Below are 14,777 nucleotides of genomic sequence, written 5' to 3'. Positions count from 1 at the left end.
CAAGAGGCCTTGAGGAAGATAGAGCAATAAATGGAGGAAAGATTCAACCAACACATGGGAATTATGGAGCAACGTTTTATGGAACAACTTCAAAAACAACAAATACAAAGAACACTTGAAGAAAAGCTTCAGTCCATGCAGCAACAGAACACGGAATTACCCACTGAAACTCCAACAGAACGTGTGAGTATAAAAGGCTCATGCTCTGGTGCATATCATACTAACTACACAAGTCAGTATGAGCTATTGGTTTATGAAGACCTTCCATGCGTAGTGGCCATAGGACGACAATTTCAGGATGGGGAGACTATCCATGGTGTTCGTCTATTGTCCCAGTATGCGCGTGTGATGATTGATGAGTTCGAGATCCCCATGCTCAAGTGTTTGTGCCAACTTCAGAATTCCAATTTGTTAAGGAGGCTTTAGGCACATTTATAGCTTGGCCTAAAGCATTCATCATGCCATACTTTAGCCAATCAAAGGTATTATGACGTCATATTCTTAGTAGTTCAATCATACAATTTATAAAACTTTTAACGTCAAACATTTCTAACTCTTTATTTTAGTCCACTCGTTCTGAAAAATAGCTGGTCCGACATCCACGTGTTATATGTGAAGATGATGAAATGGCAGAAGCAGAAGATGATCCTCTAGGAAAGCTGCTTTTGAAATTACACAAGTTGAAAAGAGGACCGGTATAGCTATAGTGGGAGTTAAGAGTATTTGGCCTCCATTACCATGTCTCACTGTACATTAATCTGAATGATGTCTTAGAGATCATTACAGGAGACAAGATGTTAAATATTTCAATCACATAATTATGGTGCATGTAAGATTTTTTTATTGTATTTCATATTTAAAGCAAGGAATTAGTACCTTTTAATATTATACCTAACTGTCTTCTTGTAGGTACAAAGTCATTGTGGACCAAGGTTGATCTTTCGTCTATGGATTCATTGAACCTCAAACCATTCAACCTTCGGGAAACTCACATGAACACATCAAACTTTATTTGCAAACATGGATGGTTGAGTCAAATAGAGAGATCTACTTTGCGACATACATTAATGTGTAGGTGTTTTTGCTAGTAATATTTAATTAAGTATTATTAATTATTTCGGGTAAGTACTTGTGATTGATGGTAGGTGTCATTGGCAACTATGTATCATCCTTCCAAGATAATGCACAATTGTATGGTTTTGTTCATGCCATAGGAAGATTCCACTTGCTTTGAAAAACATGTTACAAGAGTAAGTATTACTTTTTTTTCAATCCTAACCTATGTATCTACTTAGTTATAAAAACTAACATATGTTTTATGTTTCCAAAATTTCATTAGAATTGTGGGTAAGCCTAGAGGCCAACAACTTAAAGTATTATATCCAAAGGTTAGAACTCATTCATTTTAAAGTTATTAATTTATGTATGTCAACTTATGACTTTGATATGTGATTATTTTATTTGTAATGTTTAGTTTAACAAGCAAGAAGATTCATGGGAATGTGGATATTATGTCATGTCTTGGATAAGAACAATCATTCGAGTTGCAATTAAAGATGAATAGAAGGAGGTAATAATATATATATATATATATATATATATATATATATATATATATATATATATATATATTTCACATATTATAAATCATATCAAACTTTTAAGAATGATATTCATACATAATGAAATTGTATTACTTTTTCAGTAGTTCAAGAATTCATCACCTCTACCAAATGACATTATCCACATACTAAGACAAGAGTGGGTAACATATATATTGGAAAGATGGAGTTCATACCACAGAAATTAGAACTCCTTTCAAAAGCTTTGTTGGACAAAAATATCATGTTGAAACTTTTAGTTTGGTGTTATTTATATTAGTTTATAATATATGTTGAAACTTAAATGTTATTAGATATAATTGTAACTCCAAAATTGTGCTGAAACTATTATGAAACTGTTCTGGAAATTTTCTGATTTTCAAGTGTGGGAATGTTGTAAAAATAGCCAAATTTATTTTAAAGAAAACATAGTTTGACTTCTAGTGGTGCTCTGACAGACGTTAAATAACGTCGGGACTCACTACAAAAAAAAATCAATTTTTTCTACTGAAAAAAATCGTATATATTGCACAAAATCCGTATGTAATTGAATATAATCTACAGATTACATACAGAAGAAAATTTGTACGTAAAACAGGCATCTGAAATCCTACATACAAAAAAAAATTCATATGTAATGTTACATATGAAACTTTTCATAGATAATGAGATCTATAGAAAATTACATATGGATTATTCCATATGTGATTCTTGGTAAATTGCATACGGATTAATCCATATGTAAGTTACATACGAAATAATCTGTAGCTAATTCATCTAAAATATATACTTGCATATTACATATGGAATAATCCATATGTAATGTTGTTATTTTCAAAAAATCTATATACACTGTCCACTATTATTTTCAAACTTTTACCAACACAAAAATTAAAATTTTATACCAACAACACTATCACTTAATCTAAATAAAAGGTAACAACATCTAATTTAAACAACACAATTGTCAACAACTCACGTGGGTGTCAATGAAGAAAACCATATTTTGGAAGTTTTGATAATCAATGTGCAAATCCATCATAATCTCTCCATGAATTAGATACAACACATAATTACCATATGATCAATATGTAAAGCTATATTTTAAATTTAGACAGAACAAGTCTACACCATGTAGCTGGATTGTATCTACTAGCGATTGAAGTGATTCATCCAAGATCCCGCAGAACAAGTAGGAAATGAATTTAACACTTTAAAGGTATCACTACTACCCAAAATGGAGCAACGAAGGGACCAACATGTTGACTTGATATCCTACATGTATATACCAATCATGTATGTTATACAGCAGTAGCAACACAACTTCAACTCTATTGAAATCTATATGTATAACTTGGAATGAGTAGATGTTGAGTAGCTAGAGTGATTGTTATTTGAGAAATTTGACATAATCAATAGCTGAGTGGAAGATGACTTAAAACTAAAGATGTTAGTTTTAAATTTTAGAAGCTAAAAGCACGTATAAAAACCATTAATTTATTAATATTAAAAATTACGAAATCAACATTATACTATAAGATAATTAAGAAAAATACATGGGTATCATGTTCCACATAAAGTGTATTTGTCAAATCTAAGATTCTTAGTGTAAAAGTAACAAGTTTGGAAATAGATATATGAAAATATTAATATGGAATAACTCAAATATCCAAACATAATTATGAATTATTTGTATAGGCCACAATTATGAACATTAACAGTACATATGTTAGCCAAGTTCCCAAATATTTTTTATAGGCCACAACTGTGAACTCAAATATTTCCTTTATAGCTCTAGCTCTGAACACTTACATAATTGACCAAAGTCCAGCTTCCTAGCCAACTATATATATATATATATATATATATATATATATATATATATATATATATATGGTTTGGCATCTTTGAATTATACTAGCTCTTCATTTGTGAGATACAATCGAAAGCTTTGTGGAAGGTTGACATTGGTAACTCCCATTGAGGCAGGGGATAATGAAGGTAGATTTGGAAAAGAAGAAGGTAGCATTTATTCTTTTGGGCACGGTACCACTCAAAGTCCTAGCAAGCAACGCGACAAGTAAGGAAATATATATATATATATATATATATATATATATATATATATATATATATATATATATATATATATTTACGAGCTAAACAAACAGAGGGACAGAGTGTTGTGTGGCATAATATTATAAGTATGATAAAGGCTATAATATATAAATAATTGTATTTAACCATATAATTATGTTATTATGTACATGCTATTTGTTTATGCTATTACATATAATTATTTTAATTGTTAAAGTATTATTTTATATATGATAATAAGTGAAAGATTTTGATGGTATGGTGATGATATTATCTATGAGTGGTTTTGGAAAACATGGATACTAGAAGTAAAGAAAAGCACAAGAGTAATGGATGGTGACGTGTGATGGTCGATGTAGGTTCTGTGATTGAGTATGCTGAGGTGCTGGAAATGGGAATTCGGAAAGCAACTTGGTGTGAGGATTTGAAGATGATAAAGAAGATATATTTTTTTTATGGAAGTGGAGTAAGACTGTGATTATGGAGGAGTAATTAAATGAAGATTTGTTAATAATGGAGATATCATAATAATATTTGGTCTATGGAGATTAGTGAAAAATGTGTTTATTTGGAACACCAGTAGATAAGGATGGTGTGTGAAACCAACACAAGTTTAGTAAAGTTGGGTTAAATATACACTATGATCACTCACACGCAAACAAAAAACATCCCTCCAATTTTTTCTTATCATTAAGACATGAAAGAAATTTATACCTGCCAAGATAGAGAGAGGCACTTCTTTCCCATCACCCATATGAACAACACTTTGAAAGGATACACTGAAAATTGCCTACATTCAGAAACACACAAGTTAACTCAAAATTTAGAACAAAACTTGTATAATACAGTCAGGAATAATACATTATCTCTATTCTTACTTGAAATATAATAGCTATCAACTACACATCAAATCCCAATCTCAAATTCTTTGAATCCTCTCAACTGAAATCAGTGAAGTTGCGACAAATAGCAGAGGGACTAATATATAAGCAACACTGCTCCAATTACCCAATCAAATTACTAGGATGAATTTGGGAAAAAATTTATTAGATGGATGATTATTTATGATTTCCTAACATTTGAACATAGTAAATATCAAGGGATGAGGAGGTAACTCATAGTCTTGGAGCTTAGGCTTCATGGAAGCAAAGTGAATCCCTAGAGCATTCTGGTACAAACCATAGAGTAAAATCAATGATACCTTCCTGTGAAGTTTGGAGACGTTAACAGACCTTGTAAATTCAGAGCCCCTTCACGATGGTCAACGGTGACGGAGGACCCACTTTCTGCGATGCTCATTCCGCTAGCGTTGTCGCGTGAGCCAATGTCTAACCCTAGAGTATAACCCTAAGATACAAAAAGAGTGAGAAAGAGCATACAAGGGCTCTTGATAATGATCCTTGAGAGAATAGAGAACCATCGACGTCTTGATAGTGCTCCTTGAGAGAGTGGAAAAGCATCGACTTCACGGAAGGGGAGATGTTGCCACCTTCCGGCAAAAACGACTGCAGAAAGTAGCAACGGCGCCTCTCAACACGCCAGATGAGCTAGGGTGAGAAAACATATGTTTTGAGGCTTTCGAAGACGATGAACAAAGTCATAACAAACGTTCTATTTTTCAAAATCTTAATTTTAATTTAAAATCCGTATGTAAATTTTGTATGAAAGGTCAATCATTATTTATGGATTTTACATATGGAAAAAGGAGAAACAACTAATCTATAATTATATATGAAAAAAATTCATATGTAAAACTTAATTTATCTATACATTAAAATTCGTATGTAATTATCTGTAGATAATTTTGCTTATCATGGCCGACGTTATTTAACATTTGACAAAGCACTACCAGACGTCAAATTATGCTATTTTTTGGCACTATTCAGCACGAAAATTCACGTCTGCTATCTTTCATCCCGACGTTGGATAATGATGGACCTCTTTTTCCCTGACGTTAAGTGACGTCTACTAATATTTTCGACATTATTTTGACGTCACCCAGTACGACGTCGGTGTTTGGACAGAGGTCCTCAATTTTGGTACTACCTGACATGTCCCTTTGCCCAACGGTCAAACATCTAATCTTAATTACATCAAATTAATATTAACTAGCACTATCTATTATTTCTATTTAATAATTACACGTGTAATGCTATTAATTGATTCGTACATAAAATTAATAATTAACTTTGAGTGAGGAATTTTGCTAGTTAGATAAATATAGGTGGGAGTGGTAATTAAATGTATCAGGTAGAAAATAAATGCAAAGCTATAAAAAGTTGACAGCGAGAATAATACATTGAACTTAACTTTAGCATTGGCATTGGCTTTTTTATTTTTGTTAGTTTGAAATGTAAATTTGACTTTTTTATTATGATTAAAAGTTATTCTTGTGACAAAATTAAGGATCATATAGGAGTGAAAAAAAAGTAAATATTTTTATTAGTTTCAAATGTAAATTTGATTTTTTTGTTATGATTAAAAATTATTCTTGTGACATAAAATCAACGATCATATAGGAGTGATAAAAAAGTGAATATTTTTATTAGTTTTGAAATGAAAAAATTACTTTTTTATTTTAAATTAAAGTGCTAAGTGAAAAATTCTATGCTTGTAAATACAATTTTGAATATAAAAAATTGGTATATAGGGAAAAAGTAGAAAGATATTTGGTATATTATGGTATGTGACTTATTAAAACTTTTCATTGGTTGATTACATGACAAAGTATGAATGTTCATGAAAATCGTAGTTGGATGTATACCAGACTCTTACTTGGGCAAAAGGGGTACACTGAAGCATTTTTAAATGGTGTAAACGAATTTGTGTCTTTTGCTCTAGAAAAATCAAACTTGTCAAATGGTAAAATTAGATGCCCATGTAGTAAATGAAAAAAAATCAAAGGGGATTTGTGCCTTCTTATTAGTATTGGACATGTCATGGAGAAATTGATCCAAATTTGTGTGATGTGTATAATACTTATCCAAATTCATCTACACGTGCACATGAGGATCATAATCAAGACTTTGACTGCATGGTCCATGAAGCTGTTGGTGTAGAGTTTTCAAATAATTATGGTCAACAAAATTAAGAATTTCCAAATTCTGAAGCAAAAACTTTTTATGATTTATTGCATGCTTCACAAAAACCATTATGGCCAGAATGTACTAATCACCTAATTATCTGTTGTTGTTAGATTGTTGACAATTAAATTAGAGGGAAACATGTCTCAAAGATCTTTCAATCAAATGTTGGCTCTTTTAAAAGAAACACACCCGACAAAGAACTTTATACCAGAAGATTACTATAGAACCTTGAAACTAGTTTCAAAACTTGGTTTGTCTGCAAAAAAATTGATTCTTGTATTGATGGATGTATGTTATTCTACTCTGATGAGGATAAACAATTAACAGAATGTAAGTTTTGTCACAAGCCTCATTACAAGACAAAAAAAGTGGGTAGGGATAAACATAAAGATGTTCCTGTGAAAAGAATGCATTATTTACCTCTCATTCCTAGGCTTAAGAGATTATATGCATCAATGAGTTATACTCCACATATGAGGTGGCATTATGAAAATAGAAGAAAGGAAGGACTTTTGTGTCATTCGTTAGATGGAGAAGCATGGAAACACTTTGATGAAATATTTCCTGATTTTACAGTTGAACCAATAAATGTAAGATTGGGGTTATGCATTGACGGTTTCACACCATATGGTCAATCAGGAAAACCATATTCGTGTTGGCCAATGATACTAAATCCTTATAATTTACCACCAGAATTATGCATGACTACTCCATACATGTTTCTAACTTTGATTATTCCTAGGCCAAAAAAACCAAAGGAAAAAATAGATGTTTATTTGCAACCATTGATAGATGAGTTAAAACTATTATGGATTGAAGGTGTGTTAACATATGACATATCAAGAAAACAAAACTTTATCATAAAGTTGCATTAATGTGGACTATCAATGATTTTCCTGCATATGGTATGTTGTCTGGTTGCAGTACATCAGGAAGATTGGCATGCCCATATTGCATGAATAATTCAAAGAGTTTTTGGTTGGAAAATGGTCGTAAGTTTTATTGGTTTGATTGTCATCGTCAATTTTTGCCTATGGATCATGCATATAGAAGAAATAAGAATGCATTTTTGAAGAATAGAGTTGAATATTCTCAACCTCCTTTGATGTTGTCTGGGAATGATGTGTGGGAACAAGTTGCCTATTTTCCCAAAGTAACTAGGGAAGTACAATTTTCTTGTCATGGTTGTGGTATATCTCATAATTGGATAAAACAAAGCATTTTATAGGAATTGCCATACTAGAATTCCAACCTATTAAGGCATAATCTTGATGTAATGCATATTAAAAAAAATGTGTTCGACAATGTCTTTAATACAATTATAGATATCAAAGATAAGACCAAAGATGATATGAAGGCAAGAATGGATTTAAAAATATATTATCGAAGAAAGGAGTTAGAATTACAACAACTACCAGATGCAAAACTTATGAAGCCTAAAGCAAAGTTTGTGTTATCTAAAGAACAAAAAGTTGTTGTGTATAAATGGATTACTGAGTTGAGAATGCTTGATGGTTATGCCTCAAATTTGCGTAGGTGTGTGAACATAGAACGAGGAAGAACGATTGGAATGAAAATTCGTGATTGTCATGTATTTATGGAGCAATTGTTGCCTATTGCTTTAAGTGCATTGCCAAATGAGGTTTGGAAACCTCTAGCTAAGTTGAGTAAATTCTTCAAAGATTTGTGCTCAACAAGTTTGCGAGTGGATGATTTGTCACTAATGGAACAAAATATTGTCATTACATTGTGTAAATGGAACGATTATTTCCACATGCATTCTTCAACTCAATGAAACACGTACATATTCATTTACCTTATGAAGCAAGAATAGGAGGTCTTGTTCAATATCAATGGATGTATCCATTTGAGGGTAATTTACTAAACATGCATATTTATCCTCAATGAAATTAGTAATGAATTATATTATTATGTTATATCAGGTATTTGAATAATTTGAAACAAATGGTTAAGAATAAGGCAAGTGTTGAAGGCTCAATATGTGAGGCATATTTGGTACAAGAGACTTCTCATTTTTGTTCATATTATTTTGACCCTCATATGCAAAAAATGAGAAATAAAGTAAGTCGTAATGACGATGGAGGTGAAAATGAAGAAGTGGATCAAACATCAACAATTTTTAATCATCCTAGTCGCTCTAGTGGAACTTCTTCAAGTAGGTATTTAAATCATAAAGAATTAGATGTTGCACATTTCCATGTAATACTTAATTGCAAAGTAGTACAACCATTCATTAAGTAAGTACCTACATCAATTTTGACATGTATATTTTATGCATGTATATATACTAACTAACATAATGTTATGTATAAATTTAAGAATATTTGAACAATTTTTAGAAGCAGTAAATCCAAACATCACTCAAAGAGAAATTGAGGCTAGGATTGCTTCTGACTTTCTTAGATGGTTTGAAAATTATGTAAGTATTGATTATAAATCAATCATAACACTAATAATATGCTTTTACACTTGTGACTGTATTTGATTTTCTCTTATCATTCATAGGTTCATGATAGCAACAATATGGTTGAAAGTCAACTTTTGCATGACTTAGCATGGGGTCCAAGGAAAAAGGTTGTTACTTGCCTATTTATTTTGTTAATGGTTTCAAGTTTCACATAGAAGAATGGAGCATTGGGAAGCAAATAGTCAATTATGGAGTTTGTGTTAAAGGTGACGATCATTAACACTAATAATATGTTTTTACACTTGTGACTATATTTGATTTTCTCTTATCACTCATAGGTTCATGATAGCAACAATATGGTTGAAAGTCAACTTTTGCATGACTTAGCATGGGGTCCAAGGAAAAAGGTTATTACTTGCCTATTTATTTTGTTAATGGTTTCAAGTTTCACATAGAAGAATGGAGCATTGGGAAGGAAATAGTCAATTATGGAGTTTGTGTTAAAGGTGACGATCATTAACACTAATAATATGTTTTTACACTTGTGACTATATTTGATTTTCTCTTATCACTCATAGGTTCATGATAGCAACAATATGGTTGAAAGTCAACTTTTGCATGACTTAGCATGGGGTCCAAGGAAAAAGGTTATTACTTGCCTATTTATTTTGTTAATGGTTTCAAGTTTCACATAGAAGAATGGAGCATTGGGAAGGAAATAGTCAATTATGGAGTTTGTGTTAAGGGTGACGATCATAGCGGAGATGAAGAAAATTATTATTATGGTATCATGAAAGAGATTATGCAACTTGAATACATAGAAGAACAAAAAAAATAGTTTTATACAATTTCCAATGGTTTGATGATTTTGAAAGGAATCGTGGTGTAAAAGTTCATAAGGAATATGATATTGTTGAGGTTCATCATCGAAGAAGGTATTCAAATTATGATCCTTTTATACTTGCATCAAATGCAATTCAGATATATTATATGCCTTATCCTAAAAAAATTAAGGAAAAGGTAGATTGATGGGTTGTCATTAAAACAAAAGCAAGAAGTATGGTTCATGATCAATATACATTGGAGGTGGATATGAAGAAGTAGCATACAATGAATTAGAAAATCATAATGAACATAATAACATGGAAGATGAGACACAATTCACTAAAAACGAGTATGAAGAAGAGAGTGATTTTGATGATGAATATATATCTAATGATGATGATGACAACAATGTCAGTGATGATCATGAATTTAATGAATAAAATGATGATGATGATGAATGATGAATGATCTTTGTATTTTAATTTTGGTAACAATTTAATAAATGTTAGCAAATATTATTGTCTTTTTCATGTCTTTTGTTATATATATATATATATATATATATATATATATATATATATATATATATATATATGCAATTTGTTTTAACACTTTCTCTTCTTGTGTATAGATGTCAGATAAAAAGCGAACAAAATTAATTTTGAAAATTCGTTCATTAAAGCATTAATTAAATTAGTTACCAAGTAACAACACACATGGAAAACAAGTTGGACATCCACTATCTAGAAGACTTCAAGAACATGTTAGTTCTACTCCTTTGTTTCGAGGTCATTCTGGTGAAGCCCCTTCAATTAGAAAACATGTTGCTCCTACTCCCCGACACAAAGCAAGTTCTAGTTTTCCTTCTTTTCCATTAGAAGTTCATGCTGCTAATCCACTTGGAGCATCAAATCCTACTCCACCACTTGGAGCATCAAATCATACTCCACCAAGTGTTTCACCACAAAGTCTACAACCATCAAGCCCTCGAACACATGAAACTTTTTCTTCTCATGATGTTCAAAATGTATCAGATGTTCAAAGCACTAGTGACAAACCTGTTTTGAAAATTGATGGATATAGGTAAATACATAAATTCTAACAATGTTAACTTTTTGTGTAGATTCTTGCCTTCATACTTTGCAGCAAATGCCATTGGTGATATCTTCAAAAGCCATTATACTGAAGCATGGCCATCTTGGAAAAAGAACCCTAAAAGAAATAGAGAGATGTAGTTCACAGAATTCATGGTATGTCTAATATATAACCTTAAAATTTTTATGACTTCCTAGTTTTAATGTAGTTATAACTTCTTCTTTTTATTTCATTATAGAGAAAATATACTTTTCTCCCACCTGATGACAAGTTAGCAAGAAGGAACTTTGAAATACGAGGTGAAAATATATTGAAAAGTTCATTAAATAAAGCTCGTGCAAGTTTGAGGAAGCCTAATTGGCTTACGGAAGATGTATGGGATAACTTGTGCCAACATTGGGGATCAAAACCATTTAAAGTGAAAATTTTAGTTGCAAAAGCAAATCGAACTTCAGATAGTCAAGGATTTGGAATTTCACTCCATATTGTTGGCTCTATTAGTACTTCACAACATGGAGAAAATATGGTAACTTATTTTGCTTTCTATTTTAAAGAATCTAATAAATTATTAGCACTCTATATTTGAAATAAATGTCCAAGTTTGTTTGTTGATTGTTATCCTACAACACCATCCGTGTTATATTACAATACTAGAATTGTTTGTTTACTCATGTTGATGATAATACTAAAGTAGTTTGTTCCTCATGTTAATGATAAACTTCTACATACCTTAGTTCCAACTTGGTTGCATGGTTGTTGTAAGACTTGGTGCATTAGCCAATTTTAGAGTAAACCTTTTATAGTACATATTTTAAAATAGTATTTTCGTTCACTTTATCTTAGACAAAGTGGAATGGCAAATCTCCTACACCATCAGAGTTGTTTCATCATACACACCAATGGAAGAAGGACAAAACTTGGGTGGATCAAAGATCAGCACATGTGGATGTAAGTCACAATTAATTATAATATGTTGTATTGTCCAAAATCAGTGTCTTTCCTATATTATTTCCAATGTATTGCCATTTTTATTTTGATGTTTATAGGCAGAGTTCACTCGTGCATGAAAAGAAGAATCCCAATCAGCATCCACTATAGGAGTATCTCCACCTGATGAATTATAACTTTGGTGTAAAGTTGCTTGAATTAACAAAGGCAAGGTGTATGGGCTTGGATCTTAGTCAACCAAAGCGATTGGGAGACAATCATATCATGATCCTACATCTTCATCTGTGCAGGTGATGAGGGAGGAGATTGAGCATTTAAAACATGAGTTGTTGAAAATTCAAACTGAAAGGGATGATCTTCGTGATAGAATGTTCAATAACGAAAAAGAAATTCAGCAAAATAACAAAATATTACATCTCTAAATGGAAAAGATGAACTTTCAACCTCCTCAAATATGACTTGAAACTTTATGCTCCTTATCTACATTTTATCTTATTTGTATTGTATTGTTTGTATATATTAAACCTTAGTTCTATAACAACATTATGAACCTTGTTTCAATGATTGTATTATTTTGAAAAATATGTATGTGAAACTAGTCTCACTATGATCAAATTGTGCAACATATTACATCATATTCTTTATTCATGTTGCATATATATATATATATATATATATATATATATATATATATATATATATATATATATATATATATATATATATATATATATGCAACATTTATCATATTTATATTATTTAAAAAAGGAAATTGAAATTGAAAAAAAAATTTGTCATTGATTTCATTGTATAGATATAATCACAGATTTAGTTCAAATTCAGTCACATGTTCAGTAACAGATTCGTTAATTTCATCACAAGTTCACTCACGGATTTGGTCACTGATTCGGTCACTAATTCAGTCAGTCAATGATTCGATCACTGATTCAGTCACAAATTCAGTCACTAATTTAGTCACAGATTCGTTCACTGATTCGGTCACAGATTTGGTCACTTATTTAGTCACTAATCGGTCACTAATTCAGTCACTGATTCGGTCACTGATTCAGTCACTGATTCGGTCACATATTTGGTCACTATAAAACAGTGACGAAGGAAATAGTGATCGATTATTTCGTTTGTCACTAAATCGGTTACTATTTCAATTAGTGACTGATTTTAGTCATTTAGTGACTGAATTTTCAATCGCTATTTCCTGGTTTTCTTGTAGTTTTCACAGAGATTGGGTTTCATGATCCAAATTCAAAGCAAAAACACTAAACAATATTCTTCTAATTCATACACTAACATTCATGCCTTATGTAACATGCCTTAATGATCAAAGTTTGATGTTATGAATGACCAATGATGTACTCTATGTTTATTCTAGTATAGGTTCTAATGTCGTGTCCAATGATTAGATACCCACAAATATGTAATCAATAATTATCATGCAGTTAAAGCAAGAATAGAACACAAGAGTGATGGAAAAGAATTATATTGATTAGTGGAATTCATAGAGAATAAAGAATAAAGAATATATTACACCCAACCATCGTGAATGAGGGAGTTAGATATGCCTAGACATATTAAACACAAGACTGATGTTGAAATTTAATGTCTCCAGCCTTCAAGATACCCTTATACCTTCAAGTGTAGAGATATCAAGTTTTTTTCTCTCTAAATGTGTGTTTTTGACCTATGTCAGACCCTCAATTTATAGACTTTCATAATTGGACTTGGACTTGATTTGATACATGAATAAATTGTAAGAGATAATCATTGATTTGGTATTGTTGATAATCTTTGACTCTTCAACATTTCACTCATTCTATTGATAATCTTCCCAAATCACGTTGTAACCGTCTTTTAATCAATTAGAATAATAGATTACAATATAATAATCTATTAAATGCTTTAGCTTTTGTTTGTCAAATTGGGATTTGAGATCTATATAAAAGGAAAACAAGTATCTTTACTTAACAACTTTTATAAGCAACCAAAAGAAGTGTTATTCATTTGTTTTCTGTGATCAATACACCTTTTCTAGAACTATAAAGATTTCAAAATTAACAAGTGTTTTGAATCAAGTTTTCAAAGTGTTCTATTGTGGTGATTTCCTTTCATCTATATTTATGGATTATTTTCAGCTTTGTTGTTGTGTTATGTGAGTTGTTGTAATAGAGTTGAAAACGTTATGCATTTTCCTCGATAGTCAAACAATGGATAGAGACCAAGATTCTCTCGAAGGGAGCGAGGAGTGGTGAGGGTAGAAATTTTTTATATTTAGTATAAGATTAAGGTTGATATCCTCTGAAGAGTGTTGTAAGGAAACCTAATAAGACCTATTGAAACATGCAAAGTGGTCCCATGATGCTTTGACCTAGAGTGGAATCAGAGGTGTTGGGTTTGAGGGATTGAAGTTGGGTTGCGAAATAGGGGTTTGCGCTGAGCTAAATAAGACTTGACGGTCATTCTTGAAGTTGCGGATGCAGAAGGTTGGGTCTTTTCTCTCATGCGTAGATAGGATTTAGTTCCTCTAAAAAGCGGGTTTTACTTCTTCTCTTCTTCAGAACTCTTCTTTCCCCATTCTACGATTTCTTCTTCATTCTTAGAATAGAGATATAATAGATTTTTGTTAGAGTGGAAGGAATTCTGGAAAGTCAGAGAGTTCATGACTATCAAGCAATCTTGTTC

At 31.3% G+C, this 14,777-nt stretch overlaps 1 long non-coding RNA gene and 1 pseudogene across 2 annotated transcripts; one reads left to right on the top strand and one right to left on the bottom strand.

Moving 5' to 3' along the window:
* Window positions 1-2,591: 2,591 nt before the first annotated feature.
* On the bottom strand, window positions 2,592-5,265 carry LOC114186099 (uncharacterized). Of its 2 annotated transcripts, none has more exons than XR_014994865.1 (3): window positions 4,900-5,265; window positions 4,413-4,488; window positions 2,592-2,876 (listed from the first exon to the last, which is right to left on the bottom strand). It is a non-coding gene; the product is annotated as an uncharacterized LOC114186099 (long non-coding RNA). The 2 variants fall into 2 exon arrangements; XR_014994866.1 differs by having other exon boundaries at window positions 4,931-5,265.
* A 1,162-nt stretch (window positions 5,266-6,427) lies between these two features.
* Window positions 6,428-10,477, top strand: LOC146886177 (uncharacterized; annotated as a pseudogene).
* The last annotated feature ends 4,300 nt before the right edge of the window (window positions 10,478-14,777 follow it).

Source organism: Vigna unguiculata, chromosome 5 (assembly GCF_037176805.1).
Source record: "Vigna unguiculata cultivar grain cowpea cultivar isolate G323 ecotype 2 chromosome 5, ASM3717680v1, whole genome shotgun sequence".
NCBI lineage: Eukaryota > Viridiplantae > Streptophyta > Magnoliopsida > Fabales > Fabaceae > Vigna > Vigna unguiculata.
This window is presented reverse-complemented; position numbering and strand designations above follow the sequence as displayed.